An 8,128-nucleotide genomic window follows, 5' to 3' on the forward strand; every position below is an offset into this window, starting at 1 on the left:
ATTTGCAGATGAATTAGTTGACTAATCTGAACAAGTCCTTGCCTTGCCTTTTGGTAGTGGTTGTAGGACAATTACATATGGCCTCTATCTTTTGATCCCACAATCACATAGTTCAAATACCATGCTTCAGCCATACAACATTTATACGTGACTCATTGGGCTTTAAACAGCTTCTCTTTCAGAATCTAGATCAGCATCTTGGCAAGGTGACTTTCTCAGTCTTCTGAAAAAATAACTACCCAGTCAAGGTAAGCTACTACATATCTGGTGTTTATTCTAAGAATCCTATTCCCCATCCTCTGAAATGTTGCTGGAATACCATGATACCAAACAGTATAATAATAGAATTATAATGAAAAAATCCATCAGGTACAGAGAATCATACATTCTCTTGAACTGTGGAAGTTAATGGGTTCTGCCAGTAACCTTTAGTCAACTCCAGCATGGAGAGAAGTCTAACCTTACCCAACTTTTCTATTAATTCATCCAACTAAGCATGGGGTAAAAATCAAATCCAGTTAAACTATTCAGTTTTTTAAAGCCATTGCAAAGTCTTATAGTCCCATCAGGTTTGGGAACCAGGACAATAGGGTTACTTCACTCTCTGTGATTCCTCTATGACTCCCACCTTAGGTATCTTCTGCGTATCCTTATTTTCTTCAAGATACACTTTTGATTTCTAATCTAACATACTCATTGCAGAAGCCTCTTTTCTTTCCAGGGTGTCATAATATGTATGTTTTTTTTTCCAGTTTGCTTTACTTTGCAATGTACTATATTTACTTTCATTCTCACTTCAAAAGGACTTTGCAAGCTGTTTATTTTCAGCAGTGGACCTTAACACAGGCAATTTATTCTTTGTTTGAGGGTGTCTAATATTAGCATTTCTGTTGCATGCTTGCTGCTGGGTGTCTGATGACTTTTGTATATGTTCTCTAACTACAGTCATAATAGCTCTTAACTCATCCTTTAGTTCTGTATGGTATTCTACTGAATGCTGAAAGGGAGTATTTTCTTCTTCTCAAGTTCCTGTTGCTATGCCTAACAAGCCTTGCAGATGTCTGCTATACAGCAGCGCAAAACCCATGGGAGGTTTAAGGTTTGGAAGTAGCTGGTTTCAGTTTTTGCCCAGCTTCTTCTATAGCTTTATTAAGCAATAACTTTGGTGTTGCTGAGTGTTACACTAGGTGATCTGTTTGAGGTGGTATACAGATATTCTCAGCTGCTTCACCTGAAGGAACTACATTATTTTTGACATGAATAAGTTCCCTTGATTTGTAAAGATTTCTCAGAGTATTCAAACCCTGGAAAATAGTAATACCAGTTTCCTTTGGTATTGCCTCAGAATTTATTTGTTTTAGGGGAACTCTTTCTGGAAACTTTGTGGAGTAGCCAATGATTACAAGTATGTGTTGGTTACTTTTATTTAACATCACAAAAGGATCTACTAGGTCCATAGCTATATACTCAAATGTGGTGTATTTTGTAAGTAATGGGACCAAAGAGCACCTAGAATCTGGATTAGGTGCTGTCTTCTGGCATTCTGGGCAAGATATCCAGAAATTTTTGCTTCCTTCATAATACCTGTCCAGTAAACATAGCTAAAATTCAATAACTATTTCTGGGGTAAAGTTTGCACTAAAATTGTTTCTTTAGGATCAATGTGGGTAATGTCATTTTGGACTATTTCAGAACATTGGTGGGTGTCATGTCTCAATTTTGTAGTATAAATAAATAAGGATTTGTTATTATCCTTGGCATCTGTTGCTAGTTTCAGTTCATATTTTGCTGTGATCTTCCTTATGGTCATTTTTAGTTCCTTGATAATGTTTTGATAGCTTTTAATGTTGGTAGATCTAGATTTGCTGTAGGACTTCAGAAATTTCCATTTTTCTTTAATTATTGAGCTTATTAATATTTGTGGGACTAACAAGGTGATTTATTTTTAAATTTCCTTTTATATTTGGTTCTACTCTATATATAAAAGTAGCAGCTGAAGTTACATGATGAGTAAAATTGCAAGTAAACTTGGAAAGCTTATCATACAACTTAAACTACGTATCTTTGAATGTATTAAATTAAGAATTATTTACAATGGTGTAGTTTGTGATTTTCAAGGAAATAGTTATTAATTTGTAGTCTGACTTAGATGCTGTTGGCATGGTACACTTGGGAGCTATGTGTTAAGGACTAGGTCCAGAATGTGTAGGACTTCACTGGGCTGGTCAACTATTTGTTTAGGGAATTGTCATTTGCTAGGTCCAAGAATTTTTAGGTGTACCTAACTTTTGAAATGCAGATACACAGACTACTTAAAAGATAATTGAAATCACCCAACAAAAATGTGTTTTTTTCATTATGGTTAATTCATTGAGGAGATAAAAAAAAAATCTTATTGTCTTCTAGGAACATGGATAATGTCCTGTAGCAGTCTATAATCTGATAACTGGTCTTGCTAAGGATAAGTTCATCTATTTATTCATTTGTCAAGAGGTAAGCAATCTGGAATGTGCACCCTATACAGTCAAGGCCAAGAACATAAGGCAAAGCTTGAAATATGAAGTTACTGTTTATAAGCTAACAAGAATCAGTGCAGAAAGCAAATGCAATACAGACACATAGAGAATCAGTCCATGAATAAGCAGCATCACAAAATGAATAGGTCTTAATTCCAAGTATTGGGAAAACAAACTGAACACAATAACATGCAGTAATCAGATACAACTTATAGTTAAATGCAGTATTTGTATAACAAGTTATTTAAGACAGAGTTCAGTAAGTAGAGCCTGTGGGTCTAGGGTCTTAGTGGATCTGCTTATAGGTGATTTGGGCTTTGAGAAATATGATGTCTTCACACTTTACTTTAGGTTTGAAGGCATGTTAACTGCTAAACTGCTAAAAGGTTCATAGGCACTTACTTGGCTATTGATCTGTGAGGATATTTTGCAGCCTACCCATGCATTTCCACTGAGTTTGTAGCCTTAGTAGTTTAATACTAACACCGTTGTATTTTGAGGATGTCTTGTATAATCCCAGGAGATATAATCCTTTAGTATTGTGTGTGAACTTTTGGTTTCTTATCCATACATGCAGGTTGTGCTTGAATAAAATAAGAGGAATATTTAAGTTCACATGGAAAGAAAGGTGATTCAAGAGAAAATGGTATTTTTTATGAAACATAGCTGTTCTCCGACATGTTCTATTTAAGTTGCAATAGAGACTGAGGCCTCTAGAGCTGGTGTTTCTACCACTGTTGGGTTTATAGATGTGTAGAAGGTCTGCAATGATAGGATTGGTAGAGGCTCTGTATGCAAGGCAGAGTTCTCCCATTAGCAGTCTGTAGGACACTAAGAATAGGGACCGGAATTTGAGGTGGCCAGAGTAACTTTTGTGATTTAGTCCCTTACTTTTCTTCGTGAGAAAATGCTGTGGTCACTCAAGTTAAGTCAGATACTCAGACAGATTCATGCCAAATGGGGCATTATCTTCAATGACTGGCCTAATGAGTACATTGTACAGTGGAATGGTCACTGTCCTAGATTTGGATGTCATACCTTTGCTAATAAGTTGTGTTATAAAGAAGGACTTCCTAACAATAATTAATATGTGGGTGTCAAACAACAACTCATTGTCTACATATTATCCCAAGTCCATCACTACTGGATTAATTTCTCAGAGATGTGTTGTCAATGCGATAGTCGTAGGGGGGCGTCTTGCTTTCTGAAGTTAGACACTTTTTGGCATTTGGTTTAGGCCATGCTTTTGACACCAGCTATATGTTTGTGACAAGCCTTCTTGATGGATCTTGGTATCTTCTAGAGAGCTTAGGATGGCATCAAGTTTACAGTCATCAGCAAACTTTGTCAGCCATAAGCCCTCAACATTTGCCTTGACCTCTGAGAAATACATGCTAAAAAAGCAGGGCTGTCTTTACAGTCAAACCAAGTTTTAGTTCTTATAGAAACATAGATGGGTTCAACTTGCATGAGGACATCAAAAGCAGGCAATTTATTATTAGGACTTTTGGTATTTATTTATTGCTTTATATACTTATTTATCTGAAATTTGGTAACTGGACTGGTCAATTGACCCTTTTTACCCATAACCCAGGCTCTAAAGGAGCAAAGTGCATAATACAATAAAAAATCAGTAACAAAAGTGAAAATATATCATAGACCATGTGATAAAAATCAATATCAAAAGTAAATACACATTGTTAAAGGTTGGTAAGAAACAACGATATTCACAATATTTAAATCAAAGCAGAAATATGTGCAATATTTATAGTATTACAAAGGTGGAATTCTTTTAGCAAAGTGATACTTATATGTAGTACTATTGTTTTTATTTATTCTCTGTTGATCAGGTTAGTCTCACTAGACAAATAGCCTCTTTCAGGGGACACCTGAGATGGTGTTTATACTATCAGGGGAAATTTGGCCTGAACACAATGGAACTTCCCCTATTTTTTTAATATCTGCTGTGAGATCTTTTACCTCTGAGCTACAATCAGCTGAAGCAGATGGACCTCAGTTTAAGGTCTTTTCTGAAGGACAGCACACTGAGGAATATAGCACCCTCTAATACTGCACTGCAGTGTCAGCTATTTGAAAATTAATGCAATCACATAGCGTGAAAGTAGAGCCCACAGCCTTCTGAGCTTCCAGCACCAAAAGTGAGTGGGCTATCTGTTGAGCCATTAATACTTGCAAACTTTCCAATCACATTATATCTCCAAGCCTATATCAACTTATCCAATGGCATGAAAGAAATTACAAGCAGTGTCTTCTTATAGATGCTCCTTCAGCATAGTCTTGACACTAGAGAAGAGTAGCCTTCATAATGGCAGAATTAGAATCTGCTGTGATTATATCTGTTACCAGCAAATGGACTGGTGGCAGCAAGGGCTTCAACCTGTTAAGGGGAAGCCATAGAATAGGAGGTGTAGGCCCTTCCTTGAGAAGCAACTTGTGCTGTCTTCCATCTCATTCCAGGCTGACAAATAGTGGGCCTCCAAGAATAAGACCAACAACTTAGCTAATTATTGAATCTAATTACCTTATGCTTACACTTAGGCATCATTCTGGGCAAGGGTGGGATTTCAGTCAGGATTAGAGTCTTGCCTGCATGGACTACCACTTAGTCATATTCATATGTGTCCTATGCGAGGGACTGAAGAGCCATCATAACATCTCATATTCTGGTACCAGAGAGACAGCTGCCATCATGTTCTTGTCCATCCTTGTAAGTATGGTGTCCATGTGACTGACAATGGAGACAACAATTACTAAGACATTTTCATTTGTATTTATTGCATTAGTGGTAGTGGAAAGCTGACAGTCTGGAGACTGGATGTTCCTTACTGTGAAAAGAGTGGTGGTGTTGTGGCAATATTTTCAATTGGAAACTTAATCTTCCTAGTTTTAGTAGGCTTTGGAAATTATTTTTGACAACCCCAGCATATGTCTTTTGATGAGTTCATGCAGAAGTGTGAGTGGTACTGTGTGATGGCATCTTATTTTGTGAAAGAGTTGCATCTATGTTGTCAAGACACTTAAGACCTCTCACAGATCATATCATGTATGGCAATAGTTCATTGCCTGTAAGCATTAGGTAGAACCTACATTGTGTAACAGTACTCACTACAGAAGGAACGTAAGTTGATTTGTCTTCCATGTTGGCCAGGTAAGTTTATGTCAACAGGAAACATAGCTATGGGCCAACTTTATTAGAAGACATTTAAAAGGTTTTGATATCAGCAACTCATTAATAACCTGCCTTTTCTCGTCAATTGCTATATAAAGAAAATAGTTTTCCAGCTTAAAACTTTGGGTATGGAATAGAACTGTTTTGACTGGGGTCCCCCTTCACTTCTTACTATAACAGATACACACAATCTCCGTTCGCTGTGCTTGGTGTCTAGGTCCCACAAAGACAAGTGTAGATCCAGAGAGAACACTTCTTTATTTATAACTACAAAACACTCGTAGCTCTTCATTAAGCGCTTTCATCTATAATAGACTTCATCAGAACACAATCCTTTGTTACATGCTGGGTTATATATAAATGTTAAACAAATCAAACTAGTTGATTAATCACTCAATTAAGTATACAACTTGGTTAAAGTGCTCAGTGCATTAATATAAAATTCTCAGTACTTTAAATTAAAAAAACACTCATATGTAATGTGTAGTTCAGTCTGAACTGATGTAACAAATATATAACATATACAATCATATAATAAAACATATAATATTATAAAAACACTATTCTACCAACACTTAATTTCATATACTAATCCTACTGCCTTAAATGTGAATTCTATTCAGTTTTTGTATTCCAAAACAGGCTTTATAGAAATGCTATCGTTAATTCCAGGGTGTACTGTTGCATTTAACAAAATTTGCCATCTAGTTTCTCTTTCCCCTAATTTCTTACTTGTATTACCACCCCTGGGATTAGCCATTATTTGTTCTAGAATTGCAAATTTAAATGTATTGCAAGTTGGACTTTTGACAAGGTGCCTATATAATGCATTATTTATATATTTTTTTCTTTTTTTCTAATGCAATAAAAATGATCATAAATTCTATTTCTTAAGCAACTGTCTGTTTTGCCCACATAATAACTTGGGCACTTTGTACATTTAGGTAAGTAAATCACATGTTGGGTGTGACAATTGGCATTCTTAAACATTATTACAGTTTGGTTTATATCCTCCAAAGTAAGAGTGGGGTCTTCCATTACAGCACTACATTGATTGCACTGTCCACATTTACGGGTGCCACCTTCCTTTCTTTTATTATTACTAGTGAAAGGCTTACTCTCAAATTTGTTCTTTAAATTTTGTCCTGTTTTATAAACAAACACAGGATGCTCTCCTAATAACTTATAAATATTTTCATCGGTTTTCATTATATTCCAGTTACCTTCCACTATCTTTTGTATTTCTTTGACATGAGTACTGTATTGGAATATACAAGCTCATTGAAACTTGTTATTAACTTGACTATTGCTTGGACAACTAGTGGTGTTCAAAGTTCTAGTAGGCCCTGTACCAAATAGGGGTTTGTACTTCTTACCCCATTCTTTTTTAACATATTTAATAGTGTTATCTATTAATCCTTGAGGGTACCCTCATGTGCTGAACATACTACCTATGTTGTCTAATTCATTAAGCATATCATTATATTCAGAAGTCATTCTAGCTGCTCTAATACATTGACCCTTGATTATACTGTGCTTCTGACTATATGGGTGACAGCTAGAAAATTCTAAATACGAATTGCTGAATGTACTGTTTCTATGTATTTTGGATGTAAACCGACCATTTACTGTGGAAATGTAAGTATCTAGATAAGAAATGCCTTTCTTGTCACAATTGTATGTAAACCTTAAATACTCACTAGATGAATTAATGTAGTTAAAGAACATTTCTAGGTCATTAATAGACCTATTCCACAGAATAAACATATCGTCCAAATACCTTACATAACAACTTATATGACTACACCATCTACTATTACTTATGTATTCTTCCTCCCAGTCAAGAAGGACTAAATTGGCAAAAATGGGAGCATATATAGATGAAAGCACTTAACGAAGAGCTACGAGTGTTTTGAGTTATAAATAAAGGAGTGTTCTCTCTGGATTTACACTTGTCTTAGTGGGACGTAGACACCAAGTACAGCGAACAGAGATTGTGTGTATCTGTTATATTGTTGACTTTCACTGAAAAGTTGTTTCACTTCATACTATGTTTTATTTAGCCATACACACATCACCATCTTCCCCAGAATTGTAGCTAGGTCATCTGGCACCCAGACAAAAGTTTTTGTCAAATTGTAGCAAACTGCTTACTACAAATGGAACAAACAGATTGCTATAGCGCTAACTCACCACAATGACCACTTCACTGCTTTAGACATGACTGTTGCCCAGTACTGGCATTCATTTATGAAGCCGCTAGGTAATATTAGTGCTGCAGTCTCACATCATCAGTACCTGCCAATCAAGTCCACTGACAGCTTGCCCAAAGGGCAACCTTCCCTTTTGCCCAACCCTAATTACAGCTCTGATCTCCCCACTGAGCATTTCTTTAAAATGATACATTGCAATACATTGTTTA

The sequence above is a fragment of the Protopterus annectens genome, chromosome 10.part0 (genome assembly GCF_019279795.1).
Source record: "Protopterus annectens isolate FY-2018-M chromosome 10.part0, PAN1.0, whole genome shotgun sequence".
Lineage (NCBI taxonomy): Eukaryota > Metazoa > Chordata > Ceratodontiformes > Protopteridae > Protopterus > Protopterus annectens.